This window comes from Tursiops truncatus, chromosome 18 (genome assembly GCF_011762595.2).
Source record: "Tursiops truncatus isolate mTurTru1 chromosome 18, mTurTru1.mat.Y, whole genome shotgun sequence".
NCBI classification, from domain to species: Eukaryota; Metazoa; Chordata; class Mammalia; order Artiodactyla; family Delphinidae; genus Tursiops; species Tursiops truncatus.
In genome coordinates, this window is record NC_047051.1 from 75,710,415 (window position 1) to 75,727,622 (window position 17,208).

At 49.8% G+C, this 17,208-nt stretch overlaps 1 protein-coding gene and 1 long non-coding RNA gene across 3 annotated transcripts in view; both read left to right on the top strand.

Moving 5' to 3' along the window:
* COL4A2 (collagen type IV alpha 2 chain) overlaps positions 1-17,208 on the top strand; it is a 176,592-nt gene that overhangs the window by 89,006 nt on the left and 70,378 nt on the right. The gene's annotated exons all lie outside the window — the stretch shown is intronic.
* On the top strand, positions 5,014-16,279 carry LOC141277079 (uncharacterized). The gene is made up of 3 exons (XR_012327780.1): positions 5,014-11,763; positions 11,902-12,730; positions 13,602-16,279. It is a non-coding gene; the product is annotated as an uncharacterized lncRNA (long non-coding RNA).

Genomic DNA, 17,208 nt, shown 5'->3' on the forward strand with positions numbered 1-17,208 from the left:
GCGTCACAAGCATCTTGGGCTCCTACTTACAGAGCTTTTGCCAAAGGCAGCTGGAACAGGTACAGTGGCCTGTGCAGCCCCAGAACCGAGGAACCCCTCCTGGCGTCACAAGCCACCAGTCCATCCCAGTTCTGTGTCCCCATCTCTGAATGGGGTGGCAGGTCACCAATATTTATGGGCTTGATGAGGGGGGAAAAAAGCATGAAAGAAAAACTTTTAAAAATGAGTTTCTGGTTTCTCATTCCCACTTAGTGATGGATACATATTTTTTATATTACTGATAGTAAATTGTCAAATTTTTTTTTAAGAACATCGTAGGTGGCGTATTTCACAAGCTTGGAAAAGCAGACATTTGGGGAATCAAAACTGGAGGCCAGAAGTATTGGCCCTGAATGGGACTGCCACTTACGGAGTAATGTGGCCGCAGGAATGATGATTGCCTGAACTGCACAGACAGCGATAGAAATCATTATATCAACTGCAAGAGGATGAATGGCCCTTTGTGGCCATAAAGGAGAGTGAGTGGGTGGGTGTGGGGTGAAGAAAGAAGCAGCTCTGTGCTGGGTCTGCAAGAGAGCACTCAGAACGCGGCTTTCACGCTGTGTGTTTGTATCTGCAAACTTATTTCTGTTATTTGGAATCCCGGGAAGAGATTCTCTAAAGTTACCTTGTAACAGCCCTCTAATTTGAAAAGATGGGCTAATATTTGCTGAAAGCAGCCGTGTCAGACCCAAGAAAGAAGCTGTCCACCTGGGAAAATTCACAAGTCACCCCGGCCTCCCTCGAAGATAACCTTGACGTGCCATTAAGTATTTTGAAGGCTTTGATGTTATTTTTAGAGAAGCACAAAAATCTGAATTAAAAAATCAGATTCCTTTTTTTTGCCTCTGCTGTCCTCTTCCTTTTCTCGACCCCTCTCCTTCTTGGTTGTTTCCATGGCTATTTTTTGCTATTTTTACATGCTGCTGGGGGGTGAGGATGCCCACGGTGTAAAATATGTTTATTTACATGCAACTAAAAAGAATGAAACACATATCTGTTCTGAGGGATACTCATCCAGCCCCTTGACATAGCAGCAGGAAATTTAGTCCGTGAAAGATCAGAGATACAAGTTTAGAGCCATCCTTGCCTTTGAAATTAAAAAATGAAAAGCACCATGAACTTGATAGGGTACCAAAGGTGTCCAGCCCAGAGGCAGGTCGGAGTTAGCAATCATCTAGTGAGCGGTTACAGGACCACTAACCAAATGAATTTAGGTTGATTTTTTTTTTTAACTTCTCTTTTGGGGCCAAATCCATTTTTTTAAATTTATTTATTTATTTATTTTTGGTTGCATTGGGTCTCCGTTGCTGTGCGTGGGCTTTCTCTAGTTGCGGTGAGCGGGGGCCACTCCTCGTTGCCGTGCTTGGGCTTCTCATTGTGGTGGCTTCTCTTGTGGAGCATGGGCTCTAGGCACACGGGCTTCAGTAGTTGTGGCACGCGGGATCAGTAGTTGCGGCTTGTGGGCTCTAGAGCGCAGGCTCAGCAGCTGTGGCACACGGGCTTAGCTGCTCCATGGCATCCTCCCGGACCAGGGCTCAAACCCATGTCCCCTACCTTGGCAGGCGGGTTCTTAACCACTGCGCCCCCAGGGAAGCCCCTATAACAGGTTTTTAAGTGGCTCTCTGAGGTTGGTTGGCCCGAGACCTCAAGTCTTGCATGTCAGACCCATTTTACCTTCCCATTTTCCTTCCCGCAGATTGACAAATACCAAGTGTGGGAGTCCGCCTAGGTCTTGTGAAACCTCTCATTCTCCAAATGAGTATCATTCCCCGGGTGACGCAATCCACTTTTGTGAAAGAGATGAAAATATTGGAACTTTTCAAAACTGGTTAAAAGTTGGGAAGATTTGCCGTGAAAAATGTTTTAAAATGCAAATTCCCACACAGCTCTTCTCATTTATTTTAGTCTGGTTATATTTGCAATCCGTGGTCTTCCTGGCAGGAATCTGAGAGGCCACCTGCTCCTCTCAGAGGAAAAAACATTCTGTTTCAAGGCCGAGAGAAGGAGGGATGTGAGTGAGGTTTGCTCTGGTCACAGCTTCTGTAGCTCGATGATTGCACAAGGTCCTCCTGTACGACGCTCGATTAAAATTCTTGATGGCTTTGGTAATCGCCACAAGGCTAAGAGAATCGAATGTTCTTGAACTTGTTCCCTACTCATAATATACCCAGTAACCATGTGTAGTAATCAGACAGATTCTCCAAACACGCAGCCAGCTGCATTTCTAAACTTTAACAAGGTTTGTGTGCTGCCTGGTCCTGCAGCCTTGGTCCCCAGCCAGCCAGGAGAGTACTTTCCATTTTCGTTCATTCCTATAGGGCACGTTGGTTATATAAACCTAATCTTCTATAAATCCTTTGGAGACCAATTTGTATAAGTAATCAGAGTGGGAAAGTGCCTCAGCAGATGAGAAACAAATAAGATTTTAGATGTTTTCTGAACATTAATTCACTTCTTGGATCTCGAAACTTTGGTCAAGTGGAAAATTTTGTCCCTCCCTCAGCCCCCAATGTCACGTAAGCCAGAATGAGGAGTCAAAGATCAACTTCGATTAACTCCAAAGGCGGTTAAAACAACAACTATAGTAAGACAAGTACCATTCCCTAGGTATTCAAACATGTATTCAGAATTTCAGTTAGAGAGCAGAAAGTCCCAGTGTTTTACCTAAGCTCCACTAACTTGATGTCTGGGTCCTGGAGTGTGTTCCTCCTTTGTCCTTATTTTTATAAAAAACACAGACACAAAAAACAGGTTGATTATCATTATGATTATCGTGTCATCTTCCAAAGGGGGAGAAGATCGTAACTATTGCAACCTTCATTTTACTCTTTATCATCGGTTAGATTAAAGAAAAATCCCAATTCCGTTTCCATAAATAGGAGAAGAGAGTTATTCAGAAAATGAAGTGTTTATAATGATTGAGCTCGATTCTGCTCCCTATAGGGAATTACCTGTTCACGTGCACGTATTCTGAGTTAGTCATTTTTTTTTTTTACATCTTTATTGGAGTATAATTGCTTTACAACGGTGTGTTAGTTTCTGCTTTACAACAAAGTGAATCAGTCATACATATACCTATGTTCCCATATCTCTTCCCTCTTGTGTCTCCCTCCCTCCCACCCTCCCTATCCCACCCCTCCAGGCGGTCACAAAGCCCCGAGCTGATCTCCCTGTGCTATGCGGCTGCTTCCCACTTGAGTTTGTCATTGAGGCTTCATGAGTTGAACACTTTGGCCAGCATTCTGTTTTGTAAGTTTTAGCAGAGAACTGTTTAAGAGGGAAAGAAAGTCTCACAAGTAAACTTATATTAGAGAAAAAAAAGGCAGATGTAGCTCTTGGGGCTTCCAGTGCCTCTTAACAGAAAACATCTGCTGGACTTCCTGAATTTTTCTAAGACCTTGGGAAACACACCCACGCGTTTCCAACTTTTTTCCTAACCATCAAGTTGGCTTAGCAGGACTCAGTTTTGGACCTGACTGATCCGCTTTTTATAAATTTCTCATCCATTTGTGTATTCCATAGATAGGTGCTGATTGCCTGCTGTCAGTCTGGGGGTTGGGGGCGAAGCAGAGAAGAGATTTATGGGTCGGAGCGTTGTCAGAACTAACACCTAATCTGTAGATGAGGGTTGGTTTGGGGCTTTTGCCTAAGGGAATCAAACAAGCTCACTTTAGTATAATCCATGTCTTTTTTTTTTTTTTTTTTTTTTTTTTTTTGCGGTACGCGGGCCTCTCACCGCTGTGGCCTCTCCCGTTGCGGAGCACAGGCTCCGGACGCGCAGGCTCAGCGGCCATGGCTCACGGGCGCAGCCGCTCCGCGGCATGTGTGATCTTCCCAGACCGGGGCACGAACCCGCGTCCCCTGCATCGGCAGGCGGACTCTCAACCACTGCGCCACCAGGGAAGCCCCCGTGTCTTTTTAAATGAATAATATAGTAATTACAGTCGCATGAAGTACAACATATGTCATACAAGTTTCACGAAGGTGTTTGCCATTTAAATTCAAGGGAACCTAATTTGATGTGTTTAGAAAGAGACAATAGAGTTTTGTTTGTGTGTTTGCCTGCCCATGGGAACGAAAACAAACAAGACTTATTTTTAAAAAGCTTCTACAAAGTTCGCATTCTGTTTTGGGAAAACGTTCGGCTCTGTTACTTTCTAAAACCGGACTTTGTCATGCTCATCTCAGACACCCCGAGGTAATTCACCCAGTTCCTACCAGCATATATTTTGAAGGATTCTCTTGGTCTAAACGGTCTTCTGCTGTATCTCTGAATCAGTTACTGTTCAAGGCAAAAAAAAAAAAAAGTATAAGGTAGCAAAACATATAATCATGGCGTGTTTCGATTTCCCTTATTTAAGCTAATTACCCTTTTAAGGTAAACTTTCTGGGTCAATGCAGCTCTTCAGATCCGGACACATATGTGAAGGCTCTGCCCTTCCTGTAAAATGCAAGACTTATGAAAGTCATTATATTTTGAATATTCCTTGATTCAACGAACACGCTGCCACCCACTAGGTGTAAGAGACCCTGGTATGGGCTGGAGATGCAGGTTTGAATAAGGCATGGCGGCCACCTGGACAGCAGGTATCACCTGGCAGAGAGCGGAATTCTCCTTCCAGAGGTGCAGGGTGTGGCGTGTGCAGGCTTCACGTACCTGCCCTGGCGTGAGGGCTCGAGGAGGGGCAGCTGTGCCACCAGGGCAGGCCCTGGGACGGACTCACCTTGGCGAGCGTGTGTGATGGGAAGACCAGGGCCGAGAGGTGGGCGTCTAAGGCAGCACCATTTAAGGAGCCGAGAAAGAAACCCCCGAAAGGAAAACAGAACAAGGGGCAGAAAGACGGGGACCGGAAACACAGTTGTCCCCAGGAGGAGAGTGCAGCATCTTCACCCCAGGGAGGGAAGGATGGAGTGGAGACCGCTGTTAAAGCAGTGGGTTTAAAGAGAAAGGAGAGGGGTTTCCCTGATGGCGCAGTGGTTGAGAGTCCGCCTGCCGATGCAGGGGACGCGGGTTCGTGCCCCGGTCCGGGAAGATCCCACATGCCGCGGAGCGGCTGCGCCCGTGAGCCATGGCCGCTGAGCCTGCGCGTCCGGAGCCTGTGCTCCGCAACGGGAGAGGCCACAACAGTGAGAGGCCCGCGTACCGCAAAAAAAAATAAAAGAGAGAGAGAAAGGGGAGTTGGCTGGTAGCTAGCGGGAGGTGTGGGCTGTAGGAATTAGAAAATTCCTGTAAAATCCAAACACAGCAGATTAGTTCAGAGATCAAAGCGGTGAATTGTGGCTGGGAAATGGCCTTTGTTCAGAGGAGCAGCAGGGAGTGAGTGCTGGCCAGTGCCCCAGGGGTGCAGAGGGAGGGCGGGCCTGGTGATGTGGGCTCTTTCAAGGACCGGGCACTGCGGAAGCCTGGGGCCTCAGGTCTGTGTCTCGGAAATGCACGCTGGACGGTGCCAGGTGGGACTCCCAGCGAGGAGGGCTTGGGACGGCCGCCTTCCTTGGAGGGCCCAGCACTTTTCCAGGGGGACGAAAAGACAAGCTAGGGGCCCTGAAGCGGGGCTGGAGCTCACGGCTGGGGGGACGGGGTGCTGTCGAGGCTCACACACCTGCTTCTCTGCCCTCGTGGGCAACCGTGGGCACCTCTTGTGTTCAGACATGGCACCTGAGACTGAGGGGTGTAACAAGTCCCAGTGGAATAATTTGTCTCATTTTTTCCCCTGTTTTTTTTCTTCTGGAGTTTTTTAAGAGGGGAGCAAGCTAGTGGCCTCTGGTGTCCATGCCCAAAGTGTGCTCCCAGAGAACTTCCCAGAAGCGAGCTGGGGTTGCCTGTCCCTCTTGTGGTCTCTGGCCAGGAGCTTGGGAGGGTGAGCTGAAAGGAGCTGAAGGAGTGGCAGTCTGTTCGTCACTGGGAATCATTTTCTGGTGAATCATTCTGCGAGGGAACACCATGCCAGCCTCTCAGTGGTCAAGTCTATGCCCCTGAATCTTTCCTGCACGTCAGAGCTCAGCTTCCAAGAAAGTGCTACTGTTTTCATGACCAAGAGGAATATTTGGCTGAAAGAAATCACTACCGTACTGAGCAGCTAGTAAATCGATGACAGCATTAACCATAAACCCCAGATGTAAACCAGATAGTAAGTTGTCATCTGTAGGCAGCAATGTATCTGAAATCAGAGAGACACGTAAAGGGCCTGCAGAAGCGGATGCATCATCACTGTAGACATTTACGGCTTCCTTGATCTACCCGGAAATGGGGGCAGTGGTGTATTCACCGAGCATTCATTGGGTGCAGGACCCTGCACGGCGCTGGATGTACATTCAAAGATGTACGTGTGGTCTGGTCTTAAAGAAGTTACAGCGGATCCAGGAACATACCAGGAAACTAGCAGAAATGTACCGCAGAAAATCCAGCCTGCATATGGACGCAAGCTACTCTAATGTAAAACCAGGTCCCTCCTGGGGCACATTCCAGAGAGCGTTAAATCCCTGGGGATGAGCTTGTAAGGCCACTGTGATCCACTTGGAAATTAGAAGTGGATGCTTGGTGGTTCCGATTTTTTTGTCATTTATAAATAAGCCAAGATGCTTTCCCTACTACACTGCTACAAGCTAACTTCCGGTCGAGTCCATATTTTGTTTATCTCATATATTTTTCTCCTTTCTGTATTCTTCACACCTTCTAAATGTATATATATACACACATATCATATGTGTGTGTGTGTGTGTATATATATAATGTGTGTGTATATATATAATACCCACATAGGCCCCTCAGCCGTCATTCTAACTTCATGTCTGGTCAGGACACACTTGAGGGCATGTGGACCGCTTGGTTCGATCTTGCTGAAGGTGAAGGGCTGAGTCTTCGCCGGCTCTCGTTAAGCCTTCAGGAGCTCCTTAGAGACGGCCGATGCCCTAAGAGGCGACTGCTGTCCACACAGGCACCCACACCACCTCCCTCTCCCTCTGATCGGGGAAGGTTGGGAAGAGAGCAGAGCCATCACGAGCCGGTGCTTCTCCTTGATACAGGGCACCTCTGTCAACTCACCAGGAGAAAGGGAGCAAAGGCCAGTCTGGGGAGAGGCTGGGCGCCAGCCAGCTCTGGAGATGGGGGGCACAGGGCAGACCTAGGATGCAGTTGGGGGAATCCAGCGACCCAGACGGAGGGCTGGGAGGAGATGAGACCAGGAGCCCCCGAGGCCAGTGCCAGGAGGCCCGGGCGCCACGCCCGTTGTGAGCGGAGGGTGCCGTGTGAGCAGAGGACTGCAGCGTCCCCACTGTGTGGGCTGGGGTCTAGGTGGACGTACTGCAGGGAGCGGGGTGAGGGGCAGAGGCGGGGACGGGGCAGGGCTGGAAGAAATGCATTAACAAGCTCCTGTGAGGTGCCGAGTCCACAGTGACCGTGGGGTGTCAGGCACACAGACGGATGGAGGGAGGGTAGGGTGCCTGCTGGGAAGCATCCCTGACGCAGCTTGCAGGGAACGAGAGGCCTCACCCCAGAGCTCCTGGGAAAGAGGAGCAAATGTAAACCCATGAGGAAACCAGATTTTACAGCTCGGAAACCAGGGAAGGAGGCCGAGTAAGACGCCAGGGTGTGCAGAGAAGCCCCACAGGGCCCGGTCCAGGACAGGAGCCCGTCTGCAGAAGGCAGGGGCCAGGACGTAGACTGCGAGGGTCCTGCCCGTCGAGGGGAGAGATTGTCCATGCAGAAGCAGCTGACGTGGGCTCGGGCCAGTGGGAGATAGGAGGTGACTTCGGAATGTGTTCAGGTTCTACTGGGGAGCAGAGAAAATGCTTCCTCGAGTCACGGAACCGTACTCTGAGACTCAGGGTCAGAGCAGCTGGGGGGCTCCCTCCCGCCATCTCTCTCCCCGAGTTCCGCCGTCTCCCTCTCCCTGACTGAGGCGACGGGCATCACCACCGGTGCATACGGCACCAGCACGCTAAGTGCCCATCTAGGCCGTGGTCGGATCACGGCCCTGTAGGAGAGAGGAAGAGGACTGTTTGGGTGTCGAAGGCCTTCCACGTGGCCACACACAGGCGCAGAGAGAAATCCGCAGAATCCCTCCCTGCGTCGCTGCTGCACAGCTGCACAACGTGGGCACCTAGCACGGCCCCAGGAGGCCACGGCGTGGTGGAGAGCAGGATAGCCACCCACACGACACACGCAAAGGGGAACGTCTTGCAGAGACATCCAGGGTAAGGCTTTCTGGGGCTTAATCCCACCCAGAAGCTGAGCGCCTAGCTTGTGATGGGTAAACCACACTGTGGACGTTCTAAGCCCCGAAGGCCGTGAGCATTTACCCGGCTAATCACAGCTCCAGGTCTGTATCTTCACTCTCTCCGCATTTGCCCCGTTGATGAAATGAGCCGTGAGCATCTTCACTTTTGCCAGAGGTGGTGCTTTAAGGTCTTTGTAGGAGCGCAGATGCACAGGAGGCGTGTCAGGGGGGAGCGTGACACCTGGAAACACAGCTGTCTTCAGTCGCCGCCTTCCATTTTGTAGATGAAACTGCTATTTATTTTTCCTTCCACAAATGCAGTGGAGAAGAACCCATGTTCTGGAGGTTGTTTTCGCCCCGTGTCATTAGAACAGGACGCAGCTGAGTCACTGCTCTGGAATGGATGTTAATGTCATTTGGTTTCCTCTCGCCCAGGACCCCAGGTCTCATGTCTGGACAAATGAGCCATCCATTATCTTTCCACCAGACTGAAAAAAGATCAATTTCTCGTGGTTTGTTGTTCTTTTTTTTTTAATTGCGGATGTGTGTTCTTTGTCCGTCCAAATAATCACTCTGACCGGGCGGGGAGTCGTAGGAGGGAAGTTCGGGATGTCCAGATAGCCATCTGCTGGGGCAGACGCACCAGGAAGCACCGGCCCTTTGTGGACGGCGTTTAACCCTGACGGTGGGCTGGAACCTTCAGCCCTCGCCTCCCCGGCAGCCCAGGGATGCAGGGATGCTGCCATCACGGGGCTCTGACCGGTCCGTATCTCCAGAGCTTTCACCTGTGCACTGGGTATCATTATTGATCACGTCTTGCAACAATTTGCAAAACATTAGATACTTGTAAGCTGTGAGTAAAGAAGGCTGCATTTTGATCTGGCTTTACTGTCTGCCGTTTAACCTTTCCCAACATCAGACTTCACAGGCGACATGGGTTGTGAGGAATTAACGACCTTGAACACCAGGCTGCTCTGCCACTGACTGGTCATGTTACCCTGTCCAGGCTCCTTCGGGCTTGGAGACATCGTATTCAAAGCTGGGCTAGAGCTTTCTCCAGGAGCTGTTCCCAACATTATAATTTCATGTGTCCACAATCACATACATGTTTAGGTACCTTCGGGTGGTCTGACATCTTGAGGGGATCTTCCAGCTCTGCACCAGTATAGTCCCTGCCATTTGGAGACTGCCGGGATCCAACAGCCCCATACAGTGAAGGGGCAAAGAGGCCCCCATCGCCACCTGATCTAAGGGCTTCTGCCTGCAGTGCTAACATTGCCGCCACTTCTCTGAGACCCTTATGTGCATGCTTCCCACTGCCATCTTCTCATCTCTTTCCTTCAGCCACTCCCAACATCAAACTAAAAGTCACTTCTAGGGGCTTCCCTGGTGGCGCAGTGGTTAAGTGTCCCCGCCTGCCACTGCAGGGGACACAGGTGTGAGCCCTGGTCCGGGAAGATCCCACATGCCACAGAGCAACTAAGCCCATGCGCCACAACTACTAAGGCCTGCACTCTAGAGCCCATGAGCCACAACTACTGAGCCCACGAGCCACAACTACTGAGCCCGCGAGCCACAACTACTGAGCCCGTGAGCCACAACTACTAAGCCTGCGAGCCACAACTACTGAGCCCATGAGTCACAGCTACTGAAGCCCGTGCACCTAGAGCCCGTGCTCCTCAACAAGAGAAGCCACCGCAATGAGAAGCCCGCGCACCACAACGAAGAGTAGCCCCCGCTCACCGCAGCTAGAGAAAGCCCACGCGCAGCAACAGAGACCTAACTCAGCCAAAAATTAATTAATTAATTTTTTTTAAAGTTACTTCTAGACCCTTTTATTTTGTTCACAACCAAATAGCCACCAGTTCTGACACTTCCCTGCCCATCAGGAGTAGCCAGGGGCTGCGCACCACCTTCTGTTCCTTAGCTCATCTCCTTCTGAGGTTGCTGCACAAGCCCTCTTAGCCACAATGGCCTTCTCCCACCATAAACTTGTTCTCCCGGGAGGTGTATGCTTAAGTTTTCAATAGCTTCCCCATATCTGAAAGCTTATTCTCTCAAACATCCAGAGAAACCCTTTGTTCAGGAAATGTGTAACGATTCCGTCTTTTTACCATAAAACACCGCCACCAGCATTCAGAAACGATCAGATCTTTCTACTGTAATCCTTCTTCAACAACATATTGTTCATGGGAGCGGGAGGGAACGCAGGTCAGAGACCCGTCTCATTGTCCCGAGAGTGCGCTGATAGCTCCGAGTTTCAGCCTGCAGCCCCAGGGCCGTCCTTACATACCTTTTGACCAGAGTTACAGAACTGCCTTGTTTGAGTTTCACCTTCTCTTTCTGGCTCTAGTCACTTTCGAGCAGAAGGGGGATTAATGAGCCGTGAAGTGGTCCCAAACTGAGCAGCATCGGGTTAAAGCAGAGACACGGGGTTTTTAGAGAATCACTGAAGGATTGCGGTTGGCTCAGTTTTGTCTAGACTTTCCATGAACCCAAGCCTACATCTGTTTGTTTTTGCAGTTTGTCCATCTCTTTTGGGCTTGATTAGAGCTTCATGAAGAACCGTAAAAAGATATATTCAGGGTCCACGGTCATACCCATGACTTAGGGGAGGTTCAAGTGGGTGGTGACAACAGCCTTTGGAATGTTCTAGAAAGCTGGGTATGAATCCCCTCCTGGACAGGCTGGCTGAGGGACCTCCACCACCTGGTATCTCTGTTCCCCTACTTATAAAATAGACCTAAGAACAGACCTACCTCACAGAGGTGTTGCAGGGATTACGTCATTTTACTGTTGGAAAGTGCTACAAACAGTAAATGCTCTGGTCTGGAAATGTTAGTTGCTCTTATAACCTCGTCCCACACAGGGGTCAAATCCAATAACTTGATCGCTATTTCTTGGACCTCTGCACTGGGTTTGGGTTTAAAAGGCCCTCAAATATCTATCTATCTGTGTCTATATCTGTATCTGTATTTAGAACACATTCCTTTGAGCAAGGCAAAAGGGAAGGGAATTATCAAATAATTAATTACTGAGTTCACTCAACCACCCTGCGAAGAGAAAAATGAGCTTTGATAAGCTCTTTAGACAACATTGGAATTCCGCAGTCAAAATTTTCGTCAGAATTTTCCCCATGGGAGGCTAGCTCCCCATGACAAATGTGGAGCCTGCCCTCTGATCCACCGAGGGGGGTCATTCTAACCCCAAACGATTGCAAAATCTTGGACTTTGCAAAGCTGTCTGAACCGAGGGTGGGGTGGGCCCTTGTCCCAAAGAGCGCGACTGACTGCCACCTAGTGTTGGCCACCAGAACTGCAAGGTGTTCCTCAGACCGGGAGAATCAAAGTAATAAGAAGGCGTCTTTTGTTGATATAAAGTTAAAATTTATTTTAAAACCGAGACCTTCGGCAAGCGTGGAAAATCTTCCTTTTATAGGTTTGCACAGACCCACTTTGGCAAACTCGCTCCTTTTCTCCGTAACCTTTAACCCTCCTGAGTCACGGTAGGTGCGCTAAACAGCTTATCTCTGACAATCGTGCTCAGAACAGCCTGGTTGAAATATTACCAGGACTGAGCCTCCTGGAGATGGGAGCCCTGCATTCCAAAGCCCTTGCCTCATTTCCTATCTTGATTTTGGCAGACGGTGGATGTGTTATTTATCTTCCTGGTCGTGAGCATCCTAGAGGCCTGGAAAGCCATCTGTCTGACAACACAGATAAAACCAGACCATCCGCTAGAACCGACACTCAGAAACCCCGCAGATCTGGCGCAAAGAGTCGACAAGACCTGGGGGGGGGATGTATTCAGGTGGCTCAAGGAATTGAAGGGAGAGAACAAGAAGGCCACAGTTGCACCCACTGAAGCCCCGCCTTGGAAGTGCTTCAGAAATCATGAGCTCACAATGGTCTAAGAACAGAAGACTCTGGTCTTCTGCTTCCATGTGGGAGGAACCTGCATGTTGTCATGGGGCGGAGCTGGATGACCTCAGAGCCATAATTCATTCATCTAACGGTCCTGAGCACATTCCAGGCATCAGATGCTGTAGCAGAGGCTGGGATGGGGGCTTGGATGAGGCCTGGTCCCCGCGGGCTGCACACTGAGTACTGTGTTTGGAGCAAGCTTTTCAAGCCCCTGGTCTAGGTTCAGGGTCAGGAAAACGTCCCCAGAGACTTGAGCCACAGCCTCTAGAGCCCCCAAGAGCCCAGGCCAGGACGGCAGGCATGTGCAAAGGCCCTGAGGTGCAGGGGCCCTGACCCAGTGCCAGGAGCTCAGTCCGCCTGGGGCAGAGACACGGCAAGCCAGGCTTCCCCGACGCGGGCTGGACAGGCGGGACACCTGCAGACAAGGTATGCAGACGAGATGGATCCCTGAAACCTGACGACAGATCCGATGTGGAAGGTGAGGGCGAGGGAGAAGAGGAACCGCGAATGGTTGCAGAACCTGCAGTTGCTGGGAAAGACCCCTCACAGGTGGGCCACCTGCACCTGCAGGAAGAGACCACTCAGGTGGGCTTCAGATGGTTCTCTCCTTGGAGAGAAAAAAAAATACTATAAGGCATTCACATAGACTCAGGCGGTTTTAGAATCACCGGAATAATGTCACTGAGCTTTAGAAAGAAAAAGTATTGTAAATGCTGAAGATACAGGAAGATTCCGTCCTGAAGCATGTGGCTGGGCTGCGGTGCCTGTCCACATGGGGAGACTCAGGCAGCGCTCTGCTGAGGGGCCAGGGAGGGACCCCTGGAGGGGGTCTTGGTGGCATCTCTGCACATTTCCCACACCCGAGAGTAAACCCTCAGAGGGTCAGCAGTGTGCAGGCGGAGGGGATGCTGGGAGGGGTTCCCCGCAGAAGGATGGGCAGAGTGACAAGGGGGCTGCACCTCCCCGAGCTGTTCCCTTATCTGTCCCATGTGAGAAGCCTGACTGTGCATCGAAATTGCTTGGGGAGCTGCTTAAAAACAGAGATTCCCAGGCTCCACCCCTTTCCACTCGCAAGCTGGTAGACCAGAAATTCTTCAGGCGCCAGACTCTCCCCAGCTGATGCTGTGCCGGCCAGCCAGGACCGGTCCTGGGACAGGAGCCATTCCTGAGTGATCTTCTCAAGCTCTGAGGAGCCTCCGTTACCTGGGATCTTATTAAGATGCAGACGGGATTCAGTGGGTGGTCCCAGGAGCTCCCAGGGAAGCTCATGGCCCAGAGGCTCCCTGAAGTCCCTTCCAAACCTGATATTTTATGAAGCCTCTGGGAAAGTACTAGGCTATCAATGGTGAAAAGCAGAGAGGTAAATTTGAAAAGCGGCGTAATGTTGGTCTAATTTAACGTGACTTTTATTCCCTATAAGAATCTTGCTCAAGCAGAAGCTGGTGTTTCTGTACCAGAAAGACAGGCATGCATCCTGTACAACAATGTAGGGTATTGCTGAAGAATATTGTAGAAGAGAATGTTCTTTTACAAAAATAAAATGAAGTCCATACAATAGGTAAAAACTTTGGGGCTGATTTTCTCTTTAGTTTCTGTACAGTAGAAATTCGTTAACTATCTTGTTTCCTGCCTCAGTGTGGTTCAAGGTAACGTGCTTGCCCCACAGAGATCATCCCTTCTCATCCCTGCCTTTGAGGCCCTTTGCTCTGAGATCACGTTTCAGACCTGATATCATGTTCGTACTGGCCCCCGCCCCCCCAGCCCCAGGCCCTCCTGCCCTCGGACCTCACATTCGTAAAGAAGTTGACTGTGGGTGGTTTGTCTTCGTGGAGAAGAGCAAAGGCACCAAAGTTGTGGTCGCAATCCCGGTTGACTCTGAGCAAACCGTATGACGGGGGCTCACAGGGGGCTGGACCGCCAGTTTTCATTGCAGAGGGATGTCCCAGAACCAGTAAGGATGGTGCTACAAGTGGAAGCTCTGAGCCCTGCACTGGATCCAGCAACAGCAGTAACGTGGAAGGAGCGAGATTAAAACCATAACGTGTCAGCTCTGCAGAGCTCTTAGGACAGCTAAGGGAACAAGCTGACGATACCAAGTGCTGACAAGGACCTGGAACTCTGGTGCGTTGCTGGTGGGAACACAAAATGAAACAGCCAGTCTGGAAAACAGTTCTGCAGCTTTATTTTTTATTTACTTATTTATTATTTATTTTAATTGTGCGGGTGTCCTCCTATGACTGGGTCCCCCTGGAGTTTTTTTTTCTTTGACTGCGTTGGGTTTTCATTGCTGCACGCAGGCTTTCTCTAGTTGCGGCGAGCGGGGGCTACTCTTCATTACGGTGCGTGGGCTTCTCATTGCGGTGGTTTCTCTTGTTGTAGAGCACAGGCTCTAGGCGTGTGGGCTTCAGTAGTTGCGGCGCTCAGGCTTCAGCAGTTGTGGCTTGCGGGCTCTAGGGCGCAGGCTCAATAGTTGTGGCTTCGTTGCTCCAAGGCATGTGGGACCTTCCTGGACCAGGGCCCGAACCGTGTCCCCTGCATTGGCAGGCGGATTCTTAACCACTGCGCCCCCAGGGAAGCCCCCTGCAGCTTTATTAAAGTTAAATGTGCTCTGACCGTAAGACCCAGCACTCTCATTCTTGAGTGTTTACAAAAGCATGTCCACACATACCAAAACACCACGCATGAACGATTTTAGCAGCCCAGTTCACATTGACCAAAAACTGGAAACGATTCAGATGTCCTTCAGGGAGTGAATGCATGAACATCGTGGTGATGGGATGCAACAGAGCACTCCTCCGCGATGAAAGGGATCACCCTGTTGATACAGCAAAGGCGGTGGATCTCAAACGCTGAGTGAGAGAAGCCGACGCCAGAGTTGTGACACCGAGTGATTCCATGTGTGTGACCATCTGGGAGAGGCATGACCATGAGACTAGAGGAGGACCAGTGATGGACAGAGGTTGGGGAGGGGGCTTGACCACAAGGGGTGGCGGGCAGCCCAGTGACTTGAGCTGATGCTACTCGGACCATCTGTGTGTCCAGACTCACAGAACTACATGCCAAAAAAGTGGATTTCGTTTCATGTAAATGTAAAAATAAGTTTTGAAATCCGGAAGAGGAAATGAAAAAGCTATGTAACTTTCATGAACGTACAAGAACAGAAAAGTAGGTTAAAGCCAAGGAAGGAGGAGGAGAAGTAGTCACCCCTTTTTTCAGGATGGAGAAGGTGGAGCTCGAGTTAGAACTTGACGTTTTCAGGAATATTTCAAATGCAGAGGACCAGGAAAAGAGCCCTGCGCCCAGCGAAGTCGGAACCCTCCCTAGCTCTTAATCTTTTTTCCTTTGTTGGCCGATTTTTTTTTCCATAACAGACCAACTTAATATGATACCAGCCTCGGGCATATTCTTCTTTCGCGTGACCGTGTTTAGTCTAAATGGAAAGGAGATAGAACTGTTGGTTCCGTTCCTGGTCTGTGCCACGATGCTAAGAGGTCCCTCTCCAAGGCCGCCCGCCCGGTGGGTCATCTCGACGGGGAGGCCGATGTTTGGAAGGCCACACGGTGTTTCTGCTCACTCTTCCCTCCAGGAGCTGTGTTTCCCGGGCTGCTGGCTATCCCTGGACGCAGGGCAGTGACAGAGACAGGGTGTCACGACACGGTCTCCACTGCGCACGTGAGATGACCTAAGAATACAACCTAAAAGAACTAGTGAGAGGTTGGCATGTGCAACTCACACATGAAAATTGATAGTCTACAATTGAGCCCATGAATATTGGCCGCAAACCGTTTTCATTACCAATCGTCTTTTTTTTTAATTAATTTTTATGGGAGTAGAGTTGATGTACAATGCTGTGTTAGTTTCAGGTGTACAGCAAAGTGACTCAGTTATACATATAGATATATCCACTCTTTTTTTTTTTCCACTCTTTTTTAGAGTCTTTTCCCATCTAGGCCATTACAGAGTATCTAGTAGAGTTCCCTACAGAGTGTCCTTCGTATCTATTTTATGTATAGTAGTGTGTGTATGTCGATCCCAATCTCCCAGTTTATCCCACCCACCCCCCCTTTCCCCTTGGTAACCATAAACTTATTTTCTACATCTGGGACTCTTTCCGTTTTGTAGATAAGTTCATCTGTACCCTTTTTTTAGATTCCACACACACGCGATATCATATGATATTGTCTCTGTCTGACTTCCTACACTCAGTAGACAGTCTCTAGATCCATCCACGTTGCTGCAAATGGCGTTATTTCGTTCTTTTTTATGGCCGCGTCAGCTTCTTATAATCCCAGGGACTCCAGAGCTGTCTCCTGTTGTCGCTGTCACTTTCTAGTCACGTCAGCACAGCCTGGGGCCGCCCTGTGTGATAACTCATGATGACGTCAAGGCGACACTCTGGTTGTTGATACTGTCTCCGTGCTGTCAGCTGCTCAGTTAGAAAGAGCGTTTCATTGTTTCCCACATATGGGAGCTTGACCACCAGAGCCCCAGAATCGGCTTCTTCCAGCCCATTCCTTGGCCACCGTTTCTGCTCCCTGCAGCCCTCAGCCCATCCACACCACCTACCTCCGCGCCTTCCTGGAGAACAAGAGGCTTAGGAAGTCCAGTCTGTCTGTTAGGCAAGGCTTCGTCTTTAGGCAAATGAAATGTACTTACTGCCACAAAGCACAGAGGCAATGGAAGGCCTTTCCAGAAAACCAGCTTTTCTGAACTGTGCCAAGGCAGATCACATCCAGACTCTAAAAAGCTCAGCCTCGTGTTGGGCTGAAGCCATTGTGTTCGACTGCCCATGTGCTGCCTATTTTTAGAATAAGGAACAGTTTGCAGACTTCTTGGTCCTAGGGATGGAGAACAAGAGAGAATCTGTCTTTCCTTTGCTTTAAAATGTGAATCTTTCCAAGTCAAATCATTTCAGATAAACTCCCCAATAGCATCTTATTACAGGTGACACCCTCTGTTTTTGTTTGTTATGACAGCCACATATAAGGGAAGGCTTGACATCCTAGGTGTATCTTTTGCTTCTGAAC